Here is a 15,486-nt window from a genome sequence, read left to right on the forward strand (position 1 = left end):
GAAGCCCCTTACTAACACTGCGCTCACAGCCCCTCTTCCCCGACAACACGAACGAACTTTCGCTGTCGACTATTAAAAGTTTAAAATAAAAAACATAAAAGGCTTTGCTCGATTTTATTCAGCGAGCCCTGCCAGATATTACGCCATAACTCACTGTATGGCGTAAACTGCACGTCATCGTAGCCCGACGAGCGATAACACTGGAGGGGCTGTCAGCTGCGAAAATATCACGTCGACTGTGTTTTAGATCCCCGAGTGCGGGATTTGGAAAACATTTACTCCGGTAACTCATACATTGGAGGACAATATATGGCGGAGGAAAGGAGCTGGAATCACGAGGGGTGGAGATTGTAAAATGGAGCCTGACAGTCAATGTATGCATGTACTGGGGAGGGGGGGGAGAATGTAATAGTCAGTTCACACGTTGTGTTGCAGTGTTACCAGTACATAGGGCTACTGATCATGGGCATTTACCTTCATCATAATCCCCTCAAAAGAAGCAGATTATTCTGGGAATTGTAGTCTTATATAGGCTCATTGAACTAACTAACGTGAAGGTTATTAAGAAGAAAACCCGTGCTTGGGAAATGAGTGACAATGGGTTAACTGGTAATTCAGGAGAGTGATTCAGAACAACTAAATGTGAAGTAAGCACACTCATTCTCTCACTTTATTTCAAAGTATTAAGCACTGTGAACCAAGACAATAAAATACCTGCATTCTGGTCACTCATGCATGACACCAAAATGCTCTCTACTGAACATTGCTTCCAACAAGTTGTTGAAACTTTCCTACACATCCTACGAAACATATTCTGTATAGACTAGCCACAAGCAACTCTTTAACAGCTACATAGCTGCTATTTTTTCTAGGTTAATGAGGCCAGTCCCATTTTTAGGTTGAGCCTAGTGCAGCGGGCATGTGCTGCTCTATAGAATCGTGTAATCAGTCTAAACTTTTCTGTGTGGGTCTGACCCCCCCCCCCCCCCCTCGCATTTGGTTGGCTCTTGTCTTTGTCAATCTGTAAAGGGAGGCTGCAAATGGGTATTGGTGGGCGCACGTCAAATGCAAATGCTCACTCCCACAGCATTTTGCTTGCGGGAGCGAGCTTCGGCGCACAGGGTGGCAGCTGCATTCCTTGCAGCGAAGGTGCACCACTTGCGGGCTTGTTTGTTTAATTCTTAGGGGGAGAATCTCCCTCCCCAACCCTCCTTAGTGGTAGGGGGCTTGCTTGCTGCGCTCGTACGTTCGGCGCATTATCTAAGTTGGTGGTAAGACACACTTAGCTAGTGGCGGTTTTGGTTCCTTGTCCGGCCCTGACTGTCACTGGAATCCAGAGTTTGCCCCAGAAGAGTCCAACAGCTCACAGCTGCTTTTGAACATGTCGCTCCTCCCAGCCAAGGAACAAGGTTTTCTGCATATTTTCGAAATTCCTTAAAAGTGCCTACTGCTTAACTACCATGAGACGGGCTGTCTCTCTCAGTATAGAAAGCGCACGCGCCCCCGAGTTGGCTCTGCTGTATCTGGAGAATTTCACTCAGGTCGGTGTGCATGTGCACGGGAGAGATATGCAGAGGTGGAAGGAAGAGGGTGTTAAGAAACATCGCTAAAGCCCTTGAGTACTGAGAAACACGCCAGCATGGGCCAAGCAAATGGCAACAGCGCACATGGAAGCGTTCATGGAGTCTTCTGTGCTCAGGAGGGCTTCAAAGGCATCAGGGAAATGTTTAGTTTCCAAAAATTGCAAGAAAGAACACTTCCAACTGTGTCCTCCTAGGTTGCCAGCAGGAGATTATTTCCGATTTCCTTCAGTGGCACCGGTGAGACTGCGATACCAGCTGGCTGTACGATTACTGTTATAGCGAGCGAACAGGAGAACATGCAGATGTAGCCGTACTTGTAAAGCACACTGATACTCCTGAGTGTCCTGGCGCTGTACTCATACCGCTAGGGAACCCTTCCTGGTTTTTCCCCGTGAAATGTCCACTCCTGGGCATCCCCAGCGCTGTTGGGGGCTGTTGTGGAGACTAAGCAAGCTATTGCCCAGAGTTGCAGTGTGGGACCCATGATTAGAATAGGCACCAAGGCAAGAAATCAGGTCCGAGGAATTATGAGCCCAAGATCCGCCGAGGCGGGAATTGAACCCTGGTCCCGGGCCAGACCTCTGCATCAGGGTCTGCCGCTTTAACCATTGAGCCACACTTCTCCACATAGCACACCTTACATCTAGTGGACCGTTAGAACATGGCACTGGTTTTAAGGGACTGGGAATACATTCAATAAATCTTAACCATTATGCTCAGTCAAAATAATTACGGTATGAGTTACAGCAAATATTGCAATTAAAAGTTATGTGATAAGTCTTGTTCAGCCCGCATAAATGTCAGAAAACCTTTTGGGCCATAATGTCCAATAAATAACAAAACATGAGCATTTGGATGCGGTAATCAGCAAAATCACCACGTTAAGCCACATTTAAAAAGGTCTGTGACCCTAATTGGGTACTCTTTATCGTATGCAGTGAATTCCGATCCCCGTGGTTTCAGAGTATGTTGGTTTGATAAATATCACACTTTTTTCCTGTTTCACTATGATCGGATCTTAGCTGGTAGCTAGACACAAGCATTGTCAAAGCAATTCTTGCGTGTGAGTTAGTGCACGTCAGTGTGTAACAACGATCCTGTTGGCTTTGCAAATGCTTGTTTGTCCGGCAGCATAGGTGTTCCATAATGTTCTTCAATTTACCATGTACGTGAGCCCCTACTTATTGCATTAGTATCCTCAATGTGAATCCGTGCTCCTACTCACAAGCCCGTCACAGCATGATGGCACCTTCTTACAGCCAACAGTACTAAGGGTCTAATTATGAGTTTGGTGGTCCTTCTATGAGACTACCACTGCTGCACTCACAGGAGGACTACCAAGCCCGTTTTGCAGCAGCCCTCTGGATTATGACTGTAATTCAGGGTAGGCGGGTGGTGCTACAGTGCTCTCATGGCAGTGGTATGTTAGGAGAGCCTATACCACATACCGCTGCTATGAGATAGCCTGCTCCACGTACATGCACTGTGTGGCATGCACCATGTTGTCCATGCCACACAGTGCACGCATGAAATTGCAATTGTAGGGGGTAACAACATGTGCCACCCCATGCGCAGATTTGTCCCAGAACCCTGTTGGGGCCCCCTCCTTGCCTTTCCACCATCTTTTTCATGGCGGGATCACCTCCATGAAAAGGCTTGTGGAAGGGCAAGTCGTAATATGGACAGCGGTGCTGGGATCGGTATAGACTTCATTCCTCCCCAATTTTAACACCGCCGGCACTGCGGGACCCAGGATCCTGGCAGTGTTGGCGGTGTTGTAGCGGGCTGCTGGCGGGCCAACCACAGCACTCCTAATACGGCAGGCGGAGCTAGGTATTCGGTCCGCAATCTTGAGTGCGGCGGTCCTAGAACTACCGTACTCGTAATAAGCCCCTAATTCGTGTAGGATTTCTAGTGGCAGGAGTTGTATGTGGTGCAGAGGTTTCTATAAGTACATCATATAAATGGCACATTGCAAGACACAAGAGCCATGTAGGATCAAAAAGCAGCCATTTAAAATATAATTCTAACCCTATGTTGTAAGTGGAAAAAAGAGTTTCTGCCTCTGTATCGCTGTGCAAGGTTTGGATAGTGATTTCTCCCAAAATCAAATTTTGAAAGAAAAAAAATGGGGCCCAATACTGCATGTTTCTTTCATGGTAACTATCAAGTAAAGAAAAATGTTTTCCCTATGGGAGATCAAGTTATCTCAGATCCAAACGGAATTCAGAGACCTATCTCACTCAGTCTGCATCACTCACTCAACTTTCAACATTTAGCTCGGGGAACACTCACCAGAAGGAAAAAACAATATTTATGTAAAAATATACATTTTATTTCAATAAAAAACATGAATTCTTATGCAATTCTAATTAAAAACACATATACTGTACAATAAAAACCACCTAATGTGGAAATGCAGAAAGAATGGGAACAGACAATAGTATTTGTCTTAATCTTGTCAATTCGGACCCCCTGTTTGACAACACTGGGAAGGATTTTCTTTCCTTATAACCAATATGTTTGTTGGCAACTCTGAATTTAACTCTTTATAAATGCGTTGACGCGTTTCGGAAGCCTTGAATGATTATGGCCTCCTTCCTCAGGACAGTATCATTTTTAGACTGCCAAGACGAACCAAAGCATCCCCCCTGTTACAGAGCCTCCATTGGCTCCCCATTAAGGAGCGAGTGGAATTTAAAAGTTTGTGTACAGCCCACAAAGCCATCTATGGCATGGCGCCCGCATACATCAAAGACCGTGTGGCGGTGTACAGCCCAAGGAGAACTCTCAGATCTTCAGACTCTCAATTATTGGTCTGCCCTCGGTACAAACGTGTCACCAAGGGTGGAAGAGCCTTCTCGGTGTTGGTTCCTCAGCTATGGAACACACTACCTGAGCCGCTGCGCAGGGAAGAGAACCTCCTACGCTTTAGAAAGGGGTTGAAAACCCTTCTGTTTAGGAGGTCCTTGAGTGCCATCTAGGCTAGTGGATGCCTCTCTGTATTGCTAAAGTTGTTGTTTGTACCATCGATTTCCGAGCGCTTAGAGGCCTGCAGGTGATTGAACGCGTTACAAATCAAAAATAACAATAACAATTTTCTCCACAAACTGTATGTCACCTATGCATTTGCATCTTGGTGAGTTGTATCGATTATTTTTCTCTCTGGGGTCGTTATTTGAAATTTCACGATTTCCCAAACTCCTCAATATTAAAAAAGCAGATGGAAAGTTTCAAATACGGTGTCATTCAAATTTATGCACTCGTTTTCGGTTTTCCAATCGAGATCCTCAAGATATTCTTGTATGACAACGATTTTTTCTTTTGTAAATAGAAACGAATATCCTTCCTGCCTCTGAATCTGTTTTAGAGGGAAGGTCTGCGTATATTAGTTGTCTTGGTGCACCCAGGTAGTTTGCGCTCGTGCCTTATTTAAATGGACGGCACGTATTCCCGGAGTGTTTCGTGGGCGTCTGTTAGATCACCGTTTGAAATCGAGTAAGCCTGCATGCTCAGGAACGTTAATCTGCTGCAACGGCAAGCCGGGCCTATGTAATGTAAGCCCACCTGATAATCTTCTTTCATCCATCCCTGCATCAGCCTGGAAACCAATGAACAATTTGCTGATATAAGGGTACAACATCTCCCCTGAATGTATATTTATCTCTTAAGCTAGATTTTGAAATTGGTGTAAACACGTTTGAATTTAAATGTGAAACCTCAGACCCTGCATATCTGGAGAACCTGGCAACAGCCCTGATGTGAAGTCTTTTTAGGGCAGAGTGAGCGACAGAAGACTATGCCACCTTACTTTGGCAAAGCAATAACTAGTGATTACATTGTTGAAAAAAAAGACAAATAAAAGAAGGAGGTTTTATTTGGACCCTGCCTCCAAACACTTCCGAATGCAGAGGTTACTGAATATCAAGGCTGCCGTGTCTTGATTCCGCTTCATGCCTCTTTCCTATACTACCAGTCATCTCATCACACGTTTGCAGTTTTTTTTATCTCTCATTTCTCCTTTTTTATTGTTTTCCCAAATTTCTTTTCCTCCTACTTTCTTCAAGTCCAGCCATTGTTTCTCTTACTTTGTGCCAAAGTCTGATGATTATAAATAAATTCAGGTCCACCAAAAATGAAAATTGGTACCCACTTCCTTCAGACACCAGCACAGACTACTTTCTCACTGATGTCATTATAAGGGTTATGAAGTCATTCATCCTGACAGGAATATGTACTGTAAGCCCCAGGTGACACCCTGATTTGCCTTTATGTTGAAGAATGGCAACATAACTCTTGGGTTGCTGATTGTGGTCATCAAGATGAAACTTCATCATCAGTGCTTAGTTTGTAAACGACTAACTGCCGGGGTCCAAGGTTTTGCTCAGAAGCCTACGGTCAGCACTGTCAAAGAACTGGGTGCCATATACTAAGGCTGCTTATGCTTGAATATACCTCATGCCTCTTTAATCCACCTTCAGACCACACCCAGCCTTCTTTATCTCACTCGTGCAGATTCTTGTTCTTACCTGCCTATGTCACTGTATGTCCTTCACTTGCTCCTTCTCTTCCCCTATTGCGTTTTTCTGTCTCGTGCTCTGGATCAAAGTCTGTTGAATAAAAATAAGAGCCGGTCCCCAAAAATGAGTGCGGGTGAGCCTCACGTGCATAAGTTAAGGAGTTCATAAATGGGAACTAAAGATTTATGAAATCAGCCTGTGTCTCTAGCTCAGCACTACGTCTTTTTAGCTCGACAGGGGTCTGGTTGTCAGCCTGTGAAGACTGCAAGAGCCTTCTCGTGTGGGGTTTGGGTAATAATGTGGGAAGATGTTTTTTTTTCTTATTTGAACCTGGGTATTGGTTGCTGAACCCTCTTGCTTGCCCACCCTTTCGAATAGCTCCTGTAGGCACACGCCTTGCCAGGCAGTCTTAAGGCTTTGAGGGGGACTGTGGACGCCCTCCGTCTGGAAAATGAAACGGTGCCTGGACTTTAGGGGTTACTTGACGTCGTGGGGGCTGTGCTGCGACAAGAAGGAAGTTTCCGAACTTCCTTTTCCAGCAGTACTTAAGCGTTAGCTCAGTTGTGACTCTTGCAGTCTGGCTGCTGGCACCTCAAAGAGGATCTGGGACCTTGACGCCTGAGGTATGTCACAACCCCTTATCGTCCACATAACTGCCATTGCTGTGACTTCCTTATGCTCGCAGGCGTGCGATGCAGCCTACTGTTAATATTTGTGTTGGTCGGATGTATATTTTTGGTACTTAGTAACTCGAGTGGGTCGGTGGTGTCACCAGTTTTTAGTATTACAGGCCCTGATGTGCTCAATGCCACCACAGTCCCTCGGTTTACCTAGTAGTGAGGGTTGCCTTTGTCTGTTTCATTTCTTATCAGATAAATGCACTGACCTAAAGTTTTCACAGTGAGCCCACCACTGGGGCTCCCGAATGCAGGGCTTGCAGAATGCCAAGGGGGCTTAGCGTCGATTCCCCCTCGTGGACTCTTTCTTCCACCCCACTACACTTCCTGTGTATTTTTCAAACGCTTGTCCCCCCGTCTTTCTTACTTTTCTGCTTCTTGCTAGGGATGAAAATCTGATAATTAAAAGTAAACCTCTCTTGTCAAAAATGAGTACCAGTTTACGTCACCTGCAACTTCGAGCCCCCAAATGAAGCACTGTCTTTGCCCCTTTTACCCTCCGAGAGTTGAAGCAACAACACCCAGTTGCTGGGGCATTAAATCATTATTTTTGTGTCGTGCTAAGCCCACATTTCTTTGTCTCACGGTGGTAGTAAGCCTGCTGGAGGTCGCAGACTGAAAAAGGTTCTCGAGAGCTATATACACTATCAATGCATGGTTTTCAGGGATACTCCTTTTCAGCTAACGAATGGCCCAGTTTATCCATAAGAACGCGGGACTGAGGAAGTCAGAAATTCGGGAGAAGGCATTGATATTTTTAATACTTAGAAACTGCTCTACACAAACATGGTTTTGCATGTCAATTTCCCATTGTACAGCATTAGATACACTTCATGGTCTGGGCACAGCCACTGTCATGGTGAAGCTCCCTGATTGTTGCAAAGACGTGCCCAGGCTTGACATGTACTACAAAGGTAAATATAACTGAATGTAGACTGTCCACTTGCCAGGCTGTACATTCGTCAGTATGGCATGTGATTCCCTGTTTTCCGCAGGAAATCTCCCTTTCTTTTTTCAAAGCAAGAAAGTCAATTTCATGAATGCATTCTAGTGCAATTAGTGCACAAGTAAGTTGTCTGTTTTGTGAGGGATATTTATCTAACACCCATTCAGCTGTCTGTTAGTATGACTGTCAAGTGCCACGAAAGTCCGGTAAAGTCTTCCCTTATTTCGAAGGTTATACCATTGTCTGTGTGGGTTGTATGTGTAACACAGGTAGTGTACTTGTGCTTCGGTTGTTCTTTACAAAATATGTTTTTAATAATATATCAATGAATTTCAGAGTTAAATGGATGTGGCTGGAAGTCATGTTAAGCGTTTAGTTGATACCTGAGTTAATTGGCAGGTGCTTTGCCTGAATTGTTACATGAGCTCGTTAACTGTAGTAGTGGTGTTGTCGCTCTAGACTATGCATTTTCAGACATATTCAGGCTGTGCTTGTTGAATTAAGCTGAATGACTACGTTGTTTAAGCATGATCCGCTGATTAATTTGTTTGTGAAGCATCAGATAGTGTGTGTTATGAGCATGTTGCTACTGAACCTTAAAGAATATTTGGGTTGTGTTAGATATGTGTAGAGTGTTCTGACTAATTCGTTGTACTGTTGTTTGTGTGTATGTGTTTTAAATGATTAGTGCAGTTGTGGTCACGTTGATACACAATCATATGGCATATCAGGGCAGTGTTGTGTATCTGTACAGGACGTTGGGTAATTTGTTCTGTCTAATCTGGTGTGTTGTATTGTTTCTTGTATTTTAGTTGATAGTGCTTTGTGAGCATTTTGCTATCCAATTATATGGAGTATCAGAACTTGGATTGAGGTGTGTGTAGAGTGCAGTGGCATACAGTACTGTGGTGAAGAGTAGAGTGCAGTAGAGTGGTTTAAAGTAGCATAGAGTGCAGTGGTGTTGAGTAGAGTGAAGTGGCTAGATTGGTGCAGAATAGAGTGACGTAGAGTGCAGTGGCATAGAGTGGTGCAGTGTAGAGTGCAGTGGCATAGAGTAGAGTGGTGTAGAGTGTAGTGGCGTAGAGTGCAACAGTATTGAGTAGAAAGCTGCAGAGTGCAGTGGTGTAGAGTGCATTGGCATAAAGTGCAGTGGAGTGATGCAGAGTAGAGTGGTACAGAGAAGAATGCAGTGGCGCAGAGCGCAGTAGCGTATAGCTGAGTGGTGCAGAGTAGAGTGCAGTGCTGCAGGTGGCAGTGGCGTAGAATGGTGCAGAGTACAGTAGAATGGCTTGAGGTGCAGAGAAGAGCACAGTGGCGTAGAGTGCAGTGTCGGGGAGTAGAGTGGCGTAGAGTGCAGTGGTGCAGAGTAGAGTGCAGTTTCTTAGAGTGGAGTAGTGCAGAGAAGCACAGTGTGGCATTGAGTGCAATGATGTAAAGTGATGTAGAGTGCAGTGTCAATGAGTAGAGTGGTGCAGAATAGAATGCAGTTTTGTAGATTGGAGTGGTGCAGAGTGGAGTGCAGTGGCATAGAGTGCAGTGACATAGAGTACTGTGCAATGGCGTAGGGTACAGGCTAAGGAGTGAGAGGGAAAAGAAGCAGCATGGGCAGGGGACGGATCCGCAAGAATAGAAGCTACATGGACGGGGATATGGGAGACGGAGTGAAACCACAAGCAATCCTATGGAGTGCCTTAGCTTTAACACAAAGAAAAAAGTAGCTCGAAAAATTGGAGCAGTGAATGGACACAAGTACTTGATCCATTCTCTAGGGGAGGACCAAACACAAGAAGAGGACAGAACACCCGCATGGCGTGACAAATGGGGACAATGACAATGAGGGTGATTTTAACACTAACAAATGGCAAGCTATAGGCAGGCTGAAAGCCCACTGTATGTAAACAAGATGTCTCGCAGCAACATCGCAAGCGCTGTCTAGGCGAAACCTAAAAATGGGGACGACTACTTGACTAAAAGTGCTTGATTTGTTGCACATAGCATTTCTACTGAAAAAAGTTTATGGCATTGGAAGGCAATTTCCTCAACCCAGGGCCGCATTTTTAGGTCAAGCTTACCAGACTGCACTGCTCTCTGGTTGAAAAAGACATATTGCCAGTTTGCCAAGAATGTATATGGAGAATAAAGGCTGCCCACTGCATCCCATTCATTGGCCTTTTGCCACTGTCATTTGTTCGTTTGCTTGTTTGATGGCTGTAAAAGCACAGCAATAGGGATATTTTTGTTAGTGACTGGCTGGAGAGCAGACTTTGGGTGTTGTTTTTTATTTATTTCCTGTATTTCTCATATTACATGAAAGCAGAAGCTTTAGGCATTAAAAGCAGTACTGGGTTAGGCTATTGATTTCCCAATGCTTCACCCTTTAGAAATTGCTGCTCTTGTCCCTCTGTAACAAGACAAACTGCAAGGATTGTACACATCTGCAGGCAAACTTAGATCTGGATTCGGTTATTATCGAAGCTTCTCTTCTCTTGTGCCACCCCCCTCTCACCTTCCACCCTGAGTGCTTTGATGCCTTAACTGGTTGCACCCAATCTTTATAGCAATAATCCATTACTAAAATAAATTATTTTCACGCATAATTGGGATAAATCCCTTGCTTCTTGTGAGGTAGATAATTCTGAAGAAGGTTCTCTATTAAACCTTGATACTATATTTGAGAGGCGTTCTTTATTCCTACATTGCTGGCACATTGGGCAGCAGCTCTAACTGGCTGTCCTGTGATGTAAATCTCCCTAGATTATTTGGCCAGCAACCAGTGATTCTATAAGCAGACCGTTTTCTGGCAGGAGCAGATACGTGGTTTCTACTTTGACAGACCCTGAGGGATTGAACTGTTTCATTAGTTTCAATTTCAGATCTGCATGTACATGCTTTGCTGATTTATTCATCTCTCTCTAGGACAAGGGGCCACACCAATAGCACAACCCCACCACAACTGCATTCCTCCTGGTCCTTTTCAATGCATTTAACTCCTTGTGAGCTACTGTAGGTTAGCATACACTTTGCAACCCAGAACTCTGATGATCAGTTTAATGAGGTCCACCCAGCAGCATTCCACCTGGTCCTGTTCAGTGCATTTAAGTACCTGTGACATAAACCTATGCAACAGGCAAGCATACACTTTGCAACCCAGAACTCTGATGACCAGTTTAATTAGGTCTACCCAGTCGCATGTTGTGTGGTTTAGGTAAACTGGTTTAGAAGTAGAAGCAAATGCTGTCAACTCCCAGGGTAGCATCGCAGTCTAGCCTTGGTTGCTCTGTGCCCTCTCCCTCAGAACATGGAAAAAGTAAAATCCTGATCAACCTTTTGTAATCATGTTCTACTAAAGACTTTAGGTGTACTGGAGTTCCTTTTGGACAAGGCCTTTTAACGGTAACTTTTCTTTTAAGCTAAATCTTCCACCAGGTTCACATACAAGTTGTCCACGTGCAAGAGAGGACAGCATGCAAGTACACTACAGGGGAGACTGCAGTTCCATCGAGTGCAGTTCCATCGAGTGCAGTGGCATATAGTGGAGTAGAATGGTGTAAAGTAGAGTGCAGTGGCGTAGAGTGCAGTAGAGCGGTTCCCTATTGTACTCCTCTGTCATTATTACTTACTGGCGCTGACACTGCGATCACCGCTTAAAGTCACAATCCTTATTCAACCGCTTCCCCATCTCCATTATAATGTCAGTGAGGGCAGCACAGCAGATGTGTTATCGGTAGGGCTGTGGAACCCTAACAGCTGATAAGATGTACAATTGGAACAACTGCAAGGATATTGCACTGTATTGTGAAATTGTGTAATGCAATCTTATCTCCAGCCCATGCATATTATCGGAGAACATCCCCATATGCTAATGGTTGTGTTGAAACTTGGAGCATGTTTCAAGGAGTTCAGGAGGCAGCCGTGGGTAGTTGATGGTCAGTATGACTGGCATAGAAAGTCTTGTATGAGAATCTGTCAGCCTACCCACTTGAGTGTAAACTTTTGTTGGTGTTACATACGTTATCATTTATCTTAATTTGACGTCCATGTGTTGCTATTGTCTTTTAGTAGGCTCATGCCTTCATTGCGAGTACCACCTCCCTGAGGTAAGGACATATAGTGTTGCCTCGTTGATCTTACCATAGGTAATACCATGAAATATAATGTCATAGAACAGTATACAATGAACAAATTCAGCACAGTTTGGAAGCTCCTCTGCCCCAACAGAACACGTCCGACCTAGTGGTGTAACGATAAATGATGCTGCCCTCATGCTGAATGTCACTGGCCCCTGAGACTCATATTTCCCACATACTTTAATTGGCCTTGTGGGGAATGGGGACCATTCTGAGCTGCAGGAGCCTAAATAACACCCGGCATAGTCTACCTGACCCAGTCACCCTCAATCCCACAACTCCGCACCAATATTGCGTAATTGGTGTAGCTACCTCAACAGCATATCCCAGTCACGACACCAATATATGTCTTAAAACCATTGAGAGTAAGCTATGTAAATACACTGCAACCTGTGGTGCACAACATTGCACCAAATGCCAGTCTGTGAAGGCAGTGCAATGAACAAGATCTCACCCCAGAGAAACTAAATAAATGGCAAAGCTCTTCACCACAGTCTTCTATCTATACAGATAGTACACTCAAATATCCATACCATATCAGTTGCATTTTATTTATATTGTGTACCTGGCCACAGAAGATCATTATTTGTAAAGGTAGACTTACGTACCTTTAGAATGACGATTCCCAAATAGCATTTTTTCTGAACCCCCTATTCGGTAATCTGTATTCTAAATGTATAAAATGTTTCATTCTTAATCTGCGATCCTTAGTAGGTCGCCAATCGACCTACCTCTTGAATATTAATGAGGTAGGTCTCAAATTGCGACCCATTAGGGATCATAGCCATCTCATTGATGGTAGCCACTGAGGTCTGAAGGCCATCCTGTCTGTGATTGCTTTTTAATAAAGCAATCTTTATTTTTTAAGGCAATCTGTTTTCTTAAAAAAAAAATTGGATGCTTTTTAAAATAAAATGTTTTAAATGGGAAGTTTCATTGTTTTAAGAGTAGGCAGTGGTCTGTGTGAGATTTGCCTGCTTTTAAAAAATAGTTCTTAAACATTCTCAAATGGGAAGGGGTCCCCTTCCTATTTGTAAATGGTTTACCACCATGTTTAGAATGGTGGTAAAGTATAACTATTTTGTGACCAGAAATCGGTTGCAAAATGGTAACACATACCGTACCAAATCAGTATGAAGGTCCTTATTAGCTAGCAGGGTGGCTCACGGAGCTGAATACTTGCCACTGGCATGGGTAGTGACCAGTCAGTCACAAGTGCACAAGTCAGCAAGGGCGACATGGCCTCTCGTCCTTCCAAAGTTAGTAAATTAAGTGCCATAAATTTGACAGTAGTAATATCTGTTTTTACAGCACCTAGGAAAGACAGATGTGGGATACGAAGCACTCTTTAAAAACAAATTGTTTTATTGTTTATTATTTAGTCATGTGGAACCTGAATAAGGTTAATGTGCACTACCCTTTTCAATGGTCTGTGTTAAGTGGCAATGGGCATTGTTGAAGGGGAAAGAGGTTTGTAAGGAAAACTGTTGAGGATGTTTGGGAGTTATAGACCTCTTGTAAGGCAAGTTTGTCCTTGTTGGAAAGGTCATTGATCCATGTACTGGGATGAGTTCAGTTGTTTCTAGGAGCAGTCTGAATGTTTTTGAGCTCGATGGCAGTATGAGTGGGGTCTGTGGCGGATGAATGCAGGTCTCAAGTGATCTCGGAAGGTTGATGAGACATTTGTTACATTGCATATTAATTCAACACTGTATGAGAGAGATAAGGAATTATGTGCTGTCTGTCAATAAAGTGTTAATGCCTACAGGTGGGCAAATGGATTACCACACATTTTCCTAATAATCCTGACTACTGTGCTGGTCTTAATGAGGCCTTCATGGTAGGAACAGAGGTGGCCCAAAAGTAGTTGTGGATGTTATGGATGCCAGATACTGATCTACGGATCACATCTTCCATATCTCATCAGCAGTTCTTTATTTTCTGATCCCAAAATGATTCTGACACCTCAGGATTTGGGTCCAAACTTAGGATGCCCATCTACAGTTACATTTACTGACCTCCGCTAGTTATCTTGGTTCGTTACAGAGTGCCTCCAAAATGGAGAGTTAGCAACGTCCATTAAAATCTTACACCTAGTCCATCCGCTCTATCCTACCAAGATGTACATTGTAGATATAGCATCTTAGCGTCCTCACATTTGTAAATGATTATTTACTCCTAAGAAGCTAAATGCTGTATCTGTTTATTTTTAAATAACCGTTCTTGTACAATATGTATACATTGTGTTTAAAGCATCAAAGACAAACGCATTAACCTGGAGGAGGCAGTTCAGATGGTTATTCCTACTGTTTTTCTAAATTTTATGCAAGTATGTATCAGCGCTTTTATAGGGCAAACCTAGCTGTGACTCAACAGAGGGCTGAACAGTATGTGAATGCCCAGGTGGTACATTTCAAATTCAAGTTATTTTTACAAGAGGTAGCTAGCGTAGGTGTGTGTATTTGTGATTCGTGTGAGGGGTTATGATAATGCTTGAAGAGAGGAGTTTTTAGTTTCTTTCTAAATCTCGTGAGGTGTGGATTGGTTACAGTGTTTATGGGAACATTGTTTTAGATATTTTGTGTGTAGCTGTAGAAAGCCGGCCTTCTGCTTTTTTCTTACTTGCGCTTTGTTTCTAGTCAGAAGATGTTCTACTCCTGGTGTGGCACTACCCACTTGTGGTGGTTAGTTTCTCAGGATAAGAGTGATGCTACTAGTCTTGGAGTTAATAGAGGCCTGCAGTGGGAGCTAGTGTAGGTTCTTAAAGTTGAGGTGACCTTGTTGAACTTAAAGCCCTTGAAGAGGCGCACTGTGGTATGACAATAGTTCTGTCTTGGAGCTTGATTATCTTGAAGGGGGGTTTCTTCTGATAGTACTTTTGTTGATTTAATTTCCCCCTGCAGAGCAAACTAGAGTCTACGTCTTCCTTATGGCTCATGATTTACTTCTGGTGACCCTCTAAGAACAATACCGTCAGCCTATATATGTAGCCCATTGTTCCGTGCTCGGAACACATCCAGGAAAGGGTGAGCTTTTGGTCTGAGAGTCCTTTGATTTGAAATGTCCTGACCCTGGACTCTTCTTAAGTACTGCAAGCAGACTTTGTGTTTGGGCAAGGCTAATTGTGGAAAATTGGCTCATTTTATGGTGAAGTTCGGGTCTTACTGGTGTTTTTTAGGTCTCACCTGTCAATGCGCATGCGCATTGAGCGGAGAGAGACTATAGGGGCTTAAACAGACTTTAACTACACTGGCGATTTGCTGCTGTGCCCGTGCGCTGTTAGCTCAATGCGCAAGCGCATTGAGCTAAAATGCGCGTGCACAGCAGCAAATCGCCAGCCATCTGTTGCCCAGCTTGGTGCCGCTCCACCCCCTGCTGCATCAAAGGCTTTCGCGGCCGGCCAGCCGGCCGTGCTTTCAGTTTCACGGCCGCCAGGCCGTGAAAGCATCAGACTAATCGTTAGACTAAACAGCCCCTTTGCCTACAAATATAGATTGGACTGGATTTATCTTAACGCCTCCTGGTGACGTGATGTCCCACACATTAAAACCCTGCACAGATGATCCTCCCGACTATCACGCAAGCTCCGCTGTGGTTTGCTCTCAGACACCTCGAGCACTGTTTCTCTAAGTG

At 44.1% G+C, this 15,486-nt stretch overlaps 2 protein-coding genes across 3 annotated transcripts in view; both read left to right on the forward strand.

Annotated features, from left to right (window-relative positions):
* The window catches only part of LOC147668659 (N-alpha-acetyltransferase 80-like), a 44,037-nt gene that overhangs the window by 343 nt on the left and 28,208 nt on the right, over positions 1-15,486 (forward strand). The window lies entirely within an intron of this gene.
* The window catches only part of LOC147668660 (hyaluronidase-3-like), a 93,947-nt gene that overhangs the window by 320 nt on the left and 78,141 nt on the right, over positions 1-15,486 (forward strand). The window contains exon 1 of one of the 2 annotated variants that reach the window (XM_086948542.1): positions 6,676-6,726. The exons of the other annotated variant lie outside the window; for it this stretch is intronic. The gene's annotated coding sequence lies outside the window, so the exon portion shown is untranslated. Of the gene's footprint in view, positions 1-6,675; positions 6,727-15,486 lie in introns of those variants that run through there. 2 annotated transcript variants of the gene reach the window in all.

Source organism: Lissotriton vulgaris, unplaced genomic scaffold, assembly GCF_964263255.1.
Source record: "Lissotriton vulgaris unplaced genomic scaffold, aLisVul1.2 SCAFFOLD_265, whole genome shotgun sequence".
In the NCBI taxonomy this organism is placed as follows: Eukaryota; Metazoa; Chordata; class Amphibia; order Caudata; family Salamandridae; genus Lissotriton; species Lissotriton vulgaris.